Source organism: Mesoplodon mirus (genome assembly GCF_964341445.2).
Source record: "Mesoplodon mirus genome assembly, chromosome: 4".
NCBI classification, from domain to species: Eukaryota; Metazoa; Chordata; class Mammalia; order Artiodactyla; family Ziphiidae; genus Mesoplodon; species Mesoplodon mirus.
In genome coordinates, this window is record NC_138979.1 from 80,645,203 (window position 1) to 80,661,103 (window position 15,901).

The 15,901-nt window shown below is 44.3% G+C and overlaps 1 pseudogene across 1 annotated transcript; it reads left to right on the forward strand.

The window, feature by feature from the left end:
• Positions 1 to 1,335: 1,335 nt before the first annotated feature.
• LOC309802427 (kidney mitochondrial carrier protein 1-like) lies at positions 1,336 to 2,625 on the forward strand (annotated as a pseudogene). Its single transcript has one exon. The product of its transcript is annotated as a kidney mitochondrial carrier protein 1-like (transcript).
• The last annotated feature ends 13,276 nt before the right edge of the window (positions 2,626 to 15,901 follow it).

The window sequence follows — 15,901 nt, forward strand, 5'->3', positions numbered from 1 at the left end:
TGTATGGAGACAGACAGTTACTAGACTTATTGTCATGATCATTTCATAATGTATGCAAATGACAAATCACTATGGAGTACACCTAAAACTAACATAATATTGCACATTAACTATATTTCAATTTTTTTAAAAGATGTGTTTGAGTTTTAGAGAGGTTTTTGGAATTTTATTGTTTTATTTCTTAAGTGATTGGATAGATATTTTCCAATTAATTTTAATTGGAAATTAAACTAATTTTATTATTGGTTTCAATTTTTATAGCATCAGAGATAGAGAACATGGTCCGTACAATTTCCACAATAAATTGAGAACCTGTTCATATTTTCTTTGGGCAATATATCTTTTTTTTTTTTTTTTTTTTTTTTTTTTTTTTTGCGGTACGCAGGCCTCTCACTGTTGTGGCCTCTCCCGTTGCAGAACACAGGCTCTGGACGCGCAGGCTCAGCGGCCATGGCTCACGGGCCCAGCCGCTCCGCGTCATGTGGGATCCTCCCAGACCGGGGCACGAACCCGTGTCCCCTGCATCGGCAGGCGGACTCTTAACCACTGCGCCACCAGGGAAGCCCTGCAATGTATCTTTTAATCTGACAAAGGCTGATAAAGATTGTTAAAACTGTACACTACTTTACCATTAACCTCTTCTAGGGTAAACAACATTAGATTGAACATTTGATTGGAAGTAACACTGCCAGCCCTGATTCTGTTGTGTGTTGGGTGCATGAAGCAGGGTGTGTGGGGGGAAAGCATCAACCTCTGAGTTCAGATTCTTCCTCGACCCCTGATTACTTGAGATTCTCTAAACCTCAACCTCCCTTCCTCTGAAATGGGGACGAAAATAACAACACATACCCCTAAGGACTTTCGAGAAATAATGCATGACAAGTGCCTAGAATACTAACCGAGACATTGTCCACACTCAAAAAGAACATGGGGCTTCCCTGGTGGCGCAGTGGTTGACAGTCCGCCTGCCGATGCAGGGGACACGGGTTCATGCCCCGGTCCGGGAAGATCCCACGTGCCGCGGAGCGGCTGGGCCCGTGAGCCATGGCTGCTGAGCCATGGCTGCTGAGCCTGCGCGTCCGGAGCCTGTGCTCTACAACGGGAGAAGCCACAACAGTGAGAGGCCCGCGTACCGCAAAAAAAAAAAAAAAAGAAAGAAAGAAAAGAAAGAAAAAGAACATGGCTTTCCTCCAGATCCCGTGGGGCCGCTGGAGCCGGCTGCTGCTGCGCCTGGGGAGTAGGAGGGTGCAGGGCTGCCGCCATCTGCTGTACCGTGCGGATTGCGGGATCTTAGTTCCTCGACCAGGGGACCAGGGATTGAACCCTGGCCCGGAAAAACCCTGTTGGAGGCTGTGTGTCTGTGAACAAAGGAGAAGGGACAGCGGTGAGCATGTCAGCCCTGAAATGGAAGCCCTTCGTGTACAGAGGCCTGGCCTCCATCGCAGCGGAGGCTGGTACTTTTCCAATTGATTTAACCAAGACACGGCTCCAGATTCAAGGCCAGAAGAATGATGCAAACTTTAAAGAAATCAGGTATCGAGGAATGTTGCATGCATTAGTGAGGATAGGCAGAGAGGAAGGCCTGAAAGCACTGTATTCAGGGATTGCTCCTGCGATGTTGCACCAGGCTTCCTATGGCACCATCAAGATAGGCGCCTACCAGAGCTTGAAGAGGTTATTTGTTGAGCGCCCGGAAGATGAAACCCTTCTGATAAATGTGGAATTCTCTGTGGAATTCTCTCTGGAGTCATTGCTAATCCAACTGATGTTTTGAAAATTCGGATGCAAGCACAAAATAGTACCCTTCAAGGAGGAATGATAGGCAACTTCATTCACATTTACCAGCAAGAGGGAACAAGAGGACTTTGGAAGGGCGTGTCCCTTACTGCTCAGAGGGCCGCTATTGTTGTTGGTGTGGAACTGCCCTGCCGTCTACGACCTCACCAAGAAGCATCTGATTCTCTCGGGCTTGATGGGAGACACTGTGTATACCCATTTCCTCTCAGGCTTCACCTGTGGGCTGGCGGGGGCCCTGGCCTCAAACCCTGTCAATGTGGTGAGAACACGTATGATGAATCAGAAGAGAGTCCTCTGAGATGGCAGATGCCCTGGCTACACAGGTTCCCTGGATTGTTTGTTACAGACATGGAAGAATGAAGGGTTTTTTGCTCTATATAAAGGGTTTTGGCCAAATTGGTTGAGACTTGGTCCTTGGAATATTATTTTCTTTGTGACATATGAGCAGTTGAAGGAATTGGATTTGTGACAAGTCAAGACTGCATGAGACATCCCACTGAAAATGCTCACGTCTGAAATAGCGAAGCTTCCTGTCTTTCCCACTGCTTCTCACTGCTTGGCCCGCCACAGATTCTGAGGTGTGAGCAACAGGTGAAGACTGCGTTAGCTCGGATTGCTGTGTCCTGGCGTCGGACGCTCTGCACCAAATGTTGAATGGCATAGACTGTAACATCCAAACACTAGTCCTTACCATTCAAGTGCCCTTCGACATCAAAGATAACATGAAATGCATGTTTCTTGCTAAAGAAAACTTGCATGAAGATCAGGAACTGTGGACTGATTCCCTCAGGGGAGAATAACTCCTGATGCATCTCAGCTCATAGCTGAGACTCCCAGACTGTTCGAAAGAAGCTCTTCGGAACCATGGAATGAATAGAGCCTCCAAGAGGGTGGTATTGTTCCTGAACTTCTGGGGGTCTTTGGCTTCATGTCTGCTGAAGAAATTCACACATGGAGACCTGGTATACCCCAGGTATAAACAGTGCAGGGTATAGATCCCTGGAATATTGCACTGCTTTCTAATTTCCAATTTTGGCAGGATCTTTCACTTATAATACGAGGTTTTTAAGCCTCTGACCACTCGACCTTGGTGAGGAATTGTTACAAAGCATTAATATCTAAACTCATGTTGGTGTGATAGGTTGGCTTGGAAGGTGGCAAAGTCTGTGCCAGTGGGAGGTGTTTTTAAGCTACTTGGGTTCTGTCTTAAGTAATGTTTGTAATTTGCTCTGTGATTTTAGCAAAGTTTCTATTTCCCAATCTGTAAAATGGGGATAATAACATCTATTGATACTGAGGGTCAGGTGAAGAAGATAGTAGCTGCTACTACTTGACGTGTAGGATTAGTGTGTTTACATCATGCTTTCATACAGCCATCATCCCAGAATAAATGGTCCGTGTGTATGGAAGAGAGTCATTTTATCATGGGCTTCTCCTGAGTGAGATCCTTTGTTAAAAGCCTTGTGAAAGAAAGAGGTTAAGGTTTTATTACATTTTCCGTAGCAAAATGTTGCAAGTGAATCAAAGAGTTGATTTTTCCAGATTTCCCGGGTTTTACTTTAGTTCTGGTCACATTTGTCAAAATATTTCCTGTCTTGGACTTCCTAATCAGTTTGGAATGAAAATACTTGCTTGAAATTCGAAAGGTGATTTTGTGTGTGTGTGTACCTATTTATGAAGTCTGATAAGAGGTATATAATGTCTTCCTTCTTTTCTTCTAAAGACAGGATATCATTCTTCTTTTTCATCTTCATCTTATTCTTTTCAAAATAAAAAGTGATTCTGAGAGCCCCCCCCAAAAAAGAACATGTATTGTAGAACATACAATTTATCCATATAAAATGACTCCCTGTTTTCCATTTAATGCTTTTTGCTTTGAAGATCACTTTTTTGGAAGTAACACTGCCAGCCCTGCCTTCTTTGAATCTGTGCTGCCTATTCAACCTTAGTTCGTTATTTTATTTTTAATCTCACCACATTTTATTTTAGATGTGCACCATGTTGACGGGATATAACTCACTGGTTTTTAAATACAATTATAAAGCCTTTGTAAAAGAGTTTAAATTATTTCTATTTATTGGCTTATAGTTGTCTCATGCCTACCTTATCATTTTGTGCATTCCGGCTGTAAGGTTTTCATGCTGTATCTGTTTTCTTTCATTTGCTTTTATGGTCTATGTTTTGTTTCTTAATCTACTCTAAAGTTGTAAGCTTTATAGTCATCATTAAAAAAAATTCTACCAGTGGCTGCTTTAAACTTTTTGAGTTTTTTTAGTTTGTTTTGTTGAGGCAAAATTAACCATTTTAAAGTGAACAATTCAGTGGCATTTAGTGTATTCAAAATGTTGGGCAACCACCACCTCTATTAAGTTTTATAAAGAGGATTTTCACTTTATTAATCTATTTGTCAAAGTTTGCATTTTCCTGAGTAAGATGAGAACTTTATCTGACTCTTACTCTCTCCAGTGTTTCTCTAGCAGAGTTGGGGTTATAACCCATTCATAATAATTAGTAGTGAGAAGGATTAAATTTCTTTAAACTCTACAACCTCTCTCATAAATTATGTTTTAACACGCAATTTTGAATCTTGGAAATTTACATTCAATTTCCTTATAAAGTGTTATGGGTTTAATTGTACCCCCCCAAAATTCATATGCCTCAAGTAGCTCAGAATGTAACCATATTTGGAGGTAAAGTCTTTTCAAAGGTAATTAAGTTAAAATTAGGTCATGAGGATGGCCCTAATCCAACAGGACTAGTGTTCTTATAAAGAGAGACTAGGACGTAGACAAGCACAGAGGAAAGACCACGTGTGACCCACGGAGCAGGCGGCCGTCTGCAAGCCAAAAAGAGAGGTCTGAGAAGAAACCAAGACTGCCAACATCTTGATCTCAGATTTTTAATCTCCAGAACTGTGAGAAAGTAAATATCTGTTGTTTAAGCCACTCAGTCTCTGGTACTTTGGTATAGAAGCCTTAACAAACCTTTCCATCTCAGGCTCTCAATACACTGTCTCCACTTCATCACCACCATCACTACCAGCATGCATGCACGCCCACACTTCATCCTCAGTAGGAGTTAATTTCTCCTACTCATCAAGGGACCCCTTTTCCGACCACCTCTGCCCCTCTGTATTAGGTCTCCTGTACTTCAGCTTCCCAGCCATTTCTCCAATTATACTTACCTAGCTCTTTCTGAGACAACAATTTACTCTATATCCCCATAGTTTGGCACATGTTAGGTGCCATCAACAATTTACCAAATGAAGGAATGAAGCTCGGAACAAATGAAAGACATTCTGGTGTTGCTACCTGTATTGTTTTCACTGTAACACAACACTTGCTTATTTAGCCCAAATGGTTTTCATTTCCGAAGAACAGATTAATCTTCTATTGCTCTGTTTTGGCCCTCAGCCTATATTTTGAAATGTCTTGCTAATGCCGATTAATACAACAATGCCCACAAAAACCTGGCTTGCAGGTAGCAAGTGCAGTTTGAGAAAGGCTGAAACAAATTTTTTTTATCATTCAGACAAGTAAGGATGAAATCCACTTATCATGAAGGTAAATATCCCTTGTTGGAGCCCCCAAGCCCCAAATCAATATCTGGTCACCATGATTTGTTTAAAATAAATGAACCCAGCTGGAAAGGATTCATAGGTATTTTTACACACATACAAACCTAGATATTTCATAAATACCTGTCCCATGTAGCCCCCATCCTCAGGTCCTGTGCATAATTAAAAGCACACCGATGCACTGCACTGAATTTGCTGCCAGTAATTTACAGGGGAGAAAATAATTATTCCAACAGTTAGACCCAGAGCAGCATGTTCCTTGTCAAAGAAGGCCAAAGATACCTGTGCATACTTCTGCATCACCTTTTAACAGCTTAATTAATTTGCACACTGATGAAAACTCAAAATCAGTCTAGGAACCCACCTGTTAATAAAATGATGAGTGAGATTCACGTGATTTTTTTTTATCCTGGGGGCTTCATACCCAGCCTCATTTGCATATTAGAAACCCTTTGCAGCTCTTCCCCAGAAGCTGCTGGCTTCCAAAAGCCATTCACAGCACACAGCCATTGCTCTAAATTCAGTTACTCTTATTAGCGTTAAGCCCGTATTCCACTGGGCAGTTGGATTGTCATTTTTATACAGACAATTCTCTGCCCTGGCGCGACCATCCTTAACTACATCCTTAGATATTTTTCAATCCAATATTAAAGAAGCGTATTTCGATCCCATGTTAAAGAAGCACTCCTTTCCAATATGGGAATGAAATCTATCCGAAACCAATAGTGCCACTCAAGACGGACACGTGGGGACCTGCCTCCTGCTTCCGGGTCCCTTCACATCACGCCACCCTCCCAGCTCCCTGCTTAGAAGCTGCCCTATTGTCAATCAGGATTTCTCACAGCTGTCAGAAAGCCAGATAAAACTAGTCACTTTGGCAAGGGTCCTTTAACCCCACACCCCACAGCTCAGCCGAGCAAAACAACAGACCAGCAGGGCAGAGGGGTTCCATCAGAGGCTGGCTTCGGGCAAGGAAACGCAGTCACCAGCCACAGCTGTGCATCTTCTTTCCAATAACACATGCAGGGTTAAAGAAGTCTTTTTGGGGGGGTGGGGGTGGGGGGAGGGCGGGTGGTAAATGGAGGAGGAGGTGGAATATGAAATTACTTTTTACCTCCTGTTTCCTTCCCTCATTCCCCTGTTTCAGCTATCATTTCAAAAATGATATTTAAATGACATTAGATAAGGATTCTACCCTCCAAGGAAAGCGGGAAAGTGCAGGCAGGGAGGAATATTTAAGGAGCACCAACTAAGTGCCCAGTAGGTTACAAGAGCCCACTCAAATGTCACAGCCCCACGAGATAGGTCTGATTCTTCCCTGTTGGCTTGTCAAGAACCAGCAGATCAGAGATTTGCAAAAAGCCAATAAAAAGCCATCCGTGGTGCAACAGAGAGAGCGGGACCCCAGCAAGGACTCCTTTCTCTGCTCCTCCAGACACTTTTCCCTTTTTCTCCTCCCCAACCTCCAGGATCAGCAGACCCAGGCCAGCAAAGGCTACACTGGGGCGGCCCCCAAACTCTGACCAAGGCGCCAGCAGGAACAAAAGATACAAAGGGAGCCGGTGGCCTTTGTAATCACGATTCCTGCTAGGAAACCACTTCTCGCCTCCCTAGTGTTTCTCTGAGGCTGATTGATACTCTTGGAGCAGGAAACCCATGAGAAAGTCCCTTTCCCTCTCAAAATTGAGAGCTTCCAGTGGGCTCAGCAAATGTGCCAAGACACCCCCCCCCCAACTTTCCATGGTGAATGAGGGCATTGGGGCAGGAAGCGAGCCTGCCAAGCTCTGTTCTCAGCTTAAGGCTCCCCAGCCAGGCACCAGGCTCCCATGTCACTGCCGGGCTGCTCAGGATTTTCTAAAGGCGGTGGGGGGGGGGGGGGCTGTGATGAGTATGTGAGAAAAACAAATATTTGTCCCAGGGTTTGGGAAAGAAAGGAAAGGAAGACTGGAAAAAACTCCCCCAGGCAAGCCTGGGAAACCCCATGGGTCTAGTTGGAAGGGTTTAAAATAGTAAATACGAAATCTAAACTCAGATGGTGCTTTTTCAAAGGAAGCAAACGACTCATTAAGCTGATTCCTTTGTATAGATCACCTTAAAAACAACAAGAAGCAAACTTTCCCCCACAGCTATCTCACTGCCAAATCCCATTTTGGTCACACAGCTGAGCAGACAAGAGCCACGAGCGAGTGGGATCGTTGGCAGGAGGGGGAAGATTTCTTCCTGATTCACTGGGATAATACTGATAATTCTGTGGCAGGCAGTAGTATTAAGGTTATTGTTGACTCCTTCTGGACCTGCGGTTCCGTCTCAAAATCCTTCTCTGAAAAGGGGACCCAAAGGAAAAGAAAAATGAAAGTAGTGGCCAGATGGTCCAGAGACATCCAACAAGACAAGTCTGGGGATGAGGAGGAACCAACAAAGGAGGTAAGCAATGCTCCACCACACCAGCCCCACCCAGTTCAAGCTGCCCTGCCCCAGTAGGAAACCTAAGCGGGACCTGAAGAAGGGAGACCGTCAAGTACCTCCAAAATCATGGAAACCCCTCCAGAGAGAGGGGTGAGCCCACTGCCTTGTTTATCCAACTTTCACTTGACTTACTCCTGTGCTAGCAGGGGCCACTGGCTAGATGGACACAGCTTAGACAGGCCTGAGATTCCCCATATTCCAGTACTCTTCCAGAGGCCTTATGCTGGACAGCACTGCATCCCAGGAACCCTTACATACACTGTATTTCACCCAGTCTATGACACCATCTATGGTAAGATGCACCCTTGTTTTAGAGACCACTAGAAGGAAAAACTGCCACCACTGAGACCATGACACACCATCACTTTTAAGAAGCAGACTGATTTCAGAGATGTTACTATGCCAAAAACAAAAGAAATGAGCATCTTAGGATCAGTGAAATACATTAATAGCTGACACTTCCTGGGAACATAGCCGGTGCCAGGACCCATGCCAAATGCTTCCCATGGATTATCTCCCCACAACTATAATTATCCCCATTTTTCAAATGAGGAAAGCAAGTCTTCAAGGGCTGACTGAATTTGCCCCCAGTGTGGCCAGGATGCTCATTCAGGCCTAGCTGAATCCAGAGCCCAAGCATTTATACTTGTGGGATTCTCCAAACCCCCTAGGATGGATCTTGAAAATAGACATTTTCAGCCCTTATCCCCCCACCTCCCCGAGTTTCTGATTCATTAAGTCTCAAGTGCTATTGATAAAACTGCATTTTATTCAAGCACCCAGGTCACTCTGATGAAGGTGGTCCAGGCACCATGCTTGGGAAACCTGAAGGAAGCTTGTACGTACATCTCCATCAGTGTCAGTCCTGGGGTATCAGCAGGGCATAGTGAGTGTGGGCAAACATTGCAGGATTTCTTTGGAGGATAGCTTATAACTGATGAGGTGTAGTAAATTCAGTGGCCTATGTCATTTTAAGAACACCTACTCTTAATATCTTGAGAGAATTTCTCTGTGCTGGTAAACTAGCCCATGAGCAGCTAAAAAAGCACACTGCCATTCCAAAATCAAGGTCCTACTCAACATCTAGGGACTGGCACAAGTCAAGGGCTGGGGCCAGAACATGTGTCACTTTGGGGTTTCTGCACACAGACAAATTTGGGTCCACTGAGCACAGAGGACTAAAAACAAGGTGTTTCTTTTCAATGCCGTTTTCTTCGGAACCATCCCCCGGGTCCTCAGCACAACTCAGCAGCCCCACAGTAAATGATACAGGCTCCAAAATGTGGGAACAATGAAAATTCTTTGTTAGGAGTGTTAGCGTTTGTTAGAAATGTTGTTTGGCTCATCGGCTGGAACTGCACGGGCCTTGCCTAGGAGGGATATGGGTTTGAATCACAGCTCCACTACGCTAGCCTTCTACCTCCGGAAATCAGTCCAAACCTAAGTGCTCATCTGTAAAATGGGGATTACTAATACCTCCCTTATGTGGTTGTTGAGATAAAATGGGATCTCGGGCTTCAAGCATTTGACACGATACCTGACACCTGTTAAGAATTCAACAGATATGAGTTCCTTTCATTTCCTAAAACTTAAACATACACAGTGTTTTTACATGGACAAAAAATATGTACCCAGGGAAATCAAACAGTAGCAGAATAGCAACTCCAAAAGAGAGCTGATCTCTATTTTCATTGGTAGTTCTTAAAGTTTTCATCCACAGAACAGTTGTTGAGGACACTGGCACTGTATTGCTGGGATCTGCATCTTGGCTACGTGACCTTATGCAAATCTTTACCTTTTCTAACCACACGAAAACCTGGGCAAGACTTTTTGAAATGGGCAAAAACACACCTGGGTGTTCTGATTAATACATCCTCGGGGTTAGCTCCACCTTGCACTGACAAAGCTATTTTAGAATCCTGTATGTTATAGAAAACGTACAGTAATTCAAGTTATTCCTATCCATAGAAATACAGATATGTCCTGTGGAAAGGCAATTGATTACTGCCCGGTGGATATATTGACCACTTCTCATCTGTTTCATCATTCTTTACTGCCGGGTGAATGCTCTGGTCTTTGGATTTTCCTTTGAACTGATTGTAGCATCTTACTGGTTCTCTCATTATTTAATGGGTTAGATAAAAATTTTGACACGCGTTTATTTTATATTTGTATGAGAGTCATGATTTTACTTTGTGAAAACGTATCCTTGAACGCTAAGCCTCTGTTTTCTCATCGGTATGATGAAAATAATGTAAATGTCCACTTCATGGTGTGGGAGTGAAGATACATGGGATAATCCATGCAAAGCCCTTAGCACAGTGTTTGGTCCATCGTTAGTACTCAATTAGCATTACTAAACAAGACTATTAAGCTGTCAAAATCAAGTAATGATTAATCCATTGAATGTTCTCATTTTTAAGTTGTTCTCCAACAATTTTTTTCTTAAATATTTATCACCTATTGTTGTGTCTACACTAGTGAGCACTCACAGATCAAATCAATGAATAAATAAACAAGTGGCAAATAAATATTAATTTAAAAGTTGGAGGAATATGATTATGATTTCTTCGAGGGCTTGAATTCGGGGAGGATTTCGGGGTTTTGTTTATTTTTTATGGGCACATATACATGCTCTTGGTTGAAATCTTATTTTGCTTACATTTACCACCTGTTCCACTAATAACTTATTTCTAGTGCATATGATGAAAATGGTTGTATTAATATTTCATGGTGTCCCCCAAAGAATACAGTAACTTCCAAATGTTCTACAACGTTCTGGACAACTTTGACAACCACTGATCTAGGGGCTTCATTAGAAGTAGGAGACAGGGAGTCAGAACATCTACTGCTGATAGAATTATTTTATAAGAATGTGATCAAGTCATTTCGGTTCATCTGGAATTAAGGACCCTTTAGAATAGGGACGACTTGGAGAAAAGCAGAAAAATAAAAAGAACAGCAGCTACCATTTACACAGCACTTAAGTCATCTGTTTATTCATCCAGCAACAAGTAAGTATTCCACATCCTCAAGAATCTCCCAGTCTAGTAGTGGGAAAGAGGGACAATTTTTAAGAAAGCTTTCCAAACAACAGAGTATATGATGAGCTCCAGAAGGAATGAATAGAGAGACCACATTCTGTGACGACTCTTGAAGGACGAACTGAGTTTGAGAGCTTAACAAGCGGGAGATTCATATTTCAGGCAGAGGAAGGCAAGTACAAAAACCAGAAGGTGTGGAAGGGCCCACCACCAGGGAAGAGCAAGGGCATCTCTGTCCTTGAAATGCTGGGAAACATGACACAGGGCTCGAAAGGTAGCCCAGGACCACATCAGTGATGACCAGCCATTGGAGCCCCATGACCCCCTGAAGAAGGTATCCCAGTCCCTATTTTAAAAGTCAAGAAAATTTAAGACCAGTGAAGTTCGAGGATCTAAGACCATGTGTTTTATAATCCCTAGAGCTGGGTTTTTTTTGGGGGGGGGGTGGGTTTTTTTGCGGTACTCGGGCCTCTCACCACTGCGGCCTCTCCCGTTGTGGAGCACAGGCTCCGGACGCACAGGCTCAGCGGCCATGGCTCACGGGCCCAGCTGCTCCGCGGCATGTGGGATCCTCCCGGACCGGGACACGAACCCGTGTCCCCTGCATCGGCAGGCGGACTCTCAACCACTGTGCCACCAGGGAAGCCCTAGAGCTGGGTTTTTTGAAAGGTATATTTTTCCTCAATATACGGTAAAGACCAAGAACCCTAGAGAGTGAGAAAAGACAACCGAAACCCTAACTTAAGACAAAGTTTGAGAATACATCTCAGTCCTAGAGAAAGGTCCAGTATTTATGGTGAAAAACAAAGAATTGTTCTCTGGCCAGACCCGGATGCCCAAGGCTCCTTCTAGCTGTTGCTTAGCATGGCCTGTGTTAACAAATGAAAGCCTCCATAGAAGCGCCTTGCTGTTTCCTACCCAGCTGTCTTTTGTTTCCCCAAAACTGTTCTTTGCCAGGGAAGCAGCAGCCGCTGGCTCTTTCCCTCCAGCTCTGTCCTCCCCACACTGAACTGTATCTGCATTACCAGGCAGACATCGGGGCTGATACAAAAGAGACATTCCAGAGGCTGGTTGACCTTGGGTCATCCTGAACACTGAATGGGTCACAGACTCAGGCATCCTTGTGAGAGTTTAAGAGGGTTTCCTTGGTTAACCTTTCCATTCTGTGGCCATCAGGGAACATCTCCCCAGCAAGGACAAGATGGCCAAGAGACATTCACAAGTACACACACTGTTCTCTGCAAGTGATGGCCAGCACCTGGGCAGAGCAGCGCGCCAACGGCAGCTGAAGCCATGTGATCTGCGTTACAGGCCTCAGATACATTCACCCCAGCTGCAGAATAAGCACAAATAAAATCTGCCTTTTCTCTGCTTTCATCCTCTCCCCCATCACCATCTGTGAGAGGTCAGTCTGCAGGCTGCCAGACCGGAAACGTTGGTCTCTCCTTGACCAAACTCTAGGCAGGCTCCTCTCAATTTTCCTCCCAACTAGACCTTGACCTTTGGACTTTGACTTTGCATTGCCCAGTTTTAGCAAGAATCATATTAAATTGGTTTAGTCAGAATCCCCCACCCTCAGTATCCGATCACTCCGGATATCTGATCAAATTCCACATCCCTCACCATCCCCCAGGTGATAACTGATCACCCTGGCCTGCCTTCAGCAAGAATCCTGTTAGGTCCATTTAGCAAGAATCTCCCTTTATCCCTGATGTTTCCTCTTAGTAATCCACACATCCCTGCTCCCCCATCCTGCTCACTGACTATCAATTCTCACCTGTCCATGTTATATTCATAACTGAGCTCGGTTTTCTACTGAAGTTTCTTTTCCCCTATAGCAATAGTTCCTGAATAGAAGCTGTTTTTACCACTTAAACTACTGTCCAGCTCTGGGGGGTTTTTTGTTTTTGTTTTGTTTTTTTACGGTACGCAGGCCTCTCACTGTTGTGGCCTCTCCCATTGTGGAGCACAAGCTCCGGACACGCAGGCTCAGCAGCCATGGCTTATGGGCCCAGCTGCTCCGTGGCATGTGGGATCTTCCCGGACCGGGGCACGAACCCACGTCCCCTGCATCGGCAGGCGGACTCTCAACCACTGCGCCACCAGGGAAGCCCCCTCTGGGGGTTTTTTGGACAAGGTTGGTAGGAACATGAGTTCAAGAGTTAACCCCACTCATTCAAGCCATGCCTCCAACTTCCCAATATGGTGGCTGATATCCCATATGCTAATGTTGAGTCTCTTCCTTATTTCCCTCAGCCACTCCCCCTTGAGCACAAGTTGGAAATTCAGGTCAATCCTGTGGCATATTTCCTAGAAATACAATCTTTTATTTGGAAGAGAAGAGTCAGGACTTTGACCTTCGTGATATGTGGTATCCAAAGCCAAGACCTTACCTGACCATGGACATATAAGGAAAGGGACCGAGTTTTGACTCTAAGGGAAGAATCACATAGAATTCAAATAATAACTTTAGAGCATTTGGGAAGCGATGTTGGGGAGGGGAAGCTGGGAGGCTTACAGAAATCTCCTATTAAGGAAAGTATGTTTTATAGTGATGTCCACATATCCCGGGTTGTCCAGGACAGTTCTCCTTTTAAACAGGTTGATTGATGTATCCTGATGTGGGGTTTAGAAGTGGTTTTGCAAAGCATATCAGCAGGAAGGCTGACCTTAGGCTGGGAGAAGTTTAGTAAATGGGAGTCACCCAGCTTGGAGCACAGGAGAGATGACAATCATTCTTTACTAAAAGAGCCATCACGTTGAAACACTGTGTAACCAAAGAAAAAAATTATGAAACATTGTGTAACGAAAGAAAAATTATGAAACTTCATTTTGTGTTTTACAACCTATTCGTTATTAGCTGCTTTGCTTCTGACATACCAAAAACAATGAATTTCTGCCTGTGTGTTTTAATGTGAGCATTTTAATTACTAGGAAATTTTTATTTGTACAGTGGAAAGAAAAAATAGGATTACTGTACCTAAGGGGCAAAAGTTAGCTTACACTCTTTTTAAAGAATAAATTTGTTTTTGTTGTTTTTTTTATCATAGCAGGAATACTTGTAAATGTCAAAAAACCAGAAACCACTAGAAATCCTAAAGAAGATGATAAGTACCCATAATTCTACCACCCAAACATGAACATGTGGGTGCCTATCCTTCTAGACTTTTCTACTCACATATATCATTTGATGTAAAGAAATGAGAAAGAACTGTTTGTTGCATTGTATAACCTTTTATTTTCTTTAGTTCTTTTTGTGGGTATCTTTCCCCATCAGCAAATATAAAACTATATGATCATTTTTAATGACTTTATACTATTCCACTAGATGGTGTGCCAGCATTTTTTCTTCATCCTCTACTGAGAGAAAATTAGGACGTTTCCAATCATGCTGTTTTATAAACATTCCTGGGGCAAACATCCCCGTGCAGAACTCTTTGCTCAGTTGCCTAATTATATTCTTAGGAAAAAAATGCCTGGAAGTGGAATTGCTGAATGGAGCTTTTGCACTTTCTCTAAGGTTGTTGACCCTCTGAAAAATCTCCCCATTTTGCCCTCCCGCAGAAATTTAAGAAAACACCCATTTCCCACACCCTCACTGACTCTGGGTTTCATAAAATTTTTCAACCCTAGCGTACAAATTTTCAGAAAAGCACATCACAGTTCAGCTTTGTCTTGACCTCCAGCATGACTGGCTAGAAGCCCTGGGATGGGGACGAAATGACCAGATAGAGCCAGGTGCGCTGGGCACACCACATGAAGCACCTCTCCCCAGGCTTTCTCTTCCAGGGCAGAAAATGAAAAGGCCCAGGGGAATCATCTCTTTTTGTGCCAACTGGAGGTTGGAAGAACGGGGGAAAGAATGGGCCAAGGGTGTCACAGGGTTCCTCCTTCACACTCCCAGGTAGGAGGCGTTGTGTTCCACGCCCCCTCCCTGGCCTCCTCCATCCCAAACAACCTCTGCTAGTGAGAGACCCGGAAGAAAGGGAAAAACAAATACAAGGGCAGAAGGGAAGAGCTTGGACCTGCAGGTTAGAAGGGCAGTCCGTTCCCACCAGGGACCCCCCTTTCAGCCACAAACCGCTGCCTTTGACATTTCAATGTGACCCGGGGGAGGGGAGTAGACGGGGTAGCGAGAGCGGAGGGGCTGCCCAGAGACCTGAATAGGGGCAGGGAGACAAAAAAATCTGCATCTCTTTAATTCTGCCACTTGTTCTTTCTGTCTTTTTTCCTCTCACCAAAATGTGACAGTCAGAGCAAAGGGGTTTCTCTCCCTCTCACTCTTCCTTTTTCTTTTTTTCTTTGACATTTAAAAACAATATACACTTGGGTGCATTGAAAGTTGGAGAGGGGTGGGAGGAGGAGAGAAGAGGAAGATTGTTTCTAGAAGAATTGAACCTCAGGAAAGCTGCTTTCATCTTCCTTGGGACTTGTCCAGGCAGCTGGATTCCTTTTCATCGCTTAGGAGGGGAAAAGTGAAAAGGCTTGGATTTTGCAAACAAAAAAGTAAATTCTAACCCTATCTAGTGAATGTGTTCTCTGGTGGCGGAGGGAATCGCTTATTCCTTCGAAAGGATCTTAGAGGACTAAGGAAGGGTGTTCTCACAAAGCTAACCTCAGAGATCAATAGCATCAATACCTCGGAGTGGGGTTTAGGGTTAAGGTGGGGTAAGAGCCAGGCTTGCCTCTCCCCACCAGTCCCTGAGGCTGAATCGCCCCAACCCCACCATCAGGCCAGAGAATACTGCCTGGGAATCTGGAAACTGGGCTCCAGCCTCGGCCTCTGGGAACACCCCTGGATGGAGCAGAAGACACTTAACAATCGAGTTTGTCTCTTCCAATGCTATCCCTCCTCTCCCCAGTTTGCAGATGAGAAAAGTGAGGTCCAGGAAGCTGAAGGATGATAAACTCACAGAGCTGGGGGAACCAGGCCCAGAACTCAAGTCCTTTCTCTTCCAGTGCAAGGAGCACCCCCATCTCACTGCCACCTCCCACTAGGGTTAAAAGAGATGGAGTC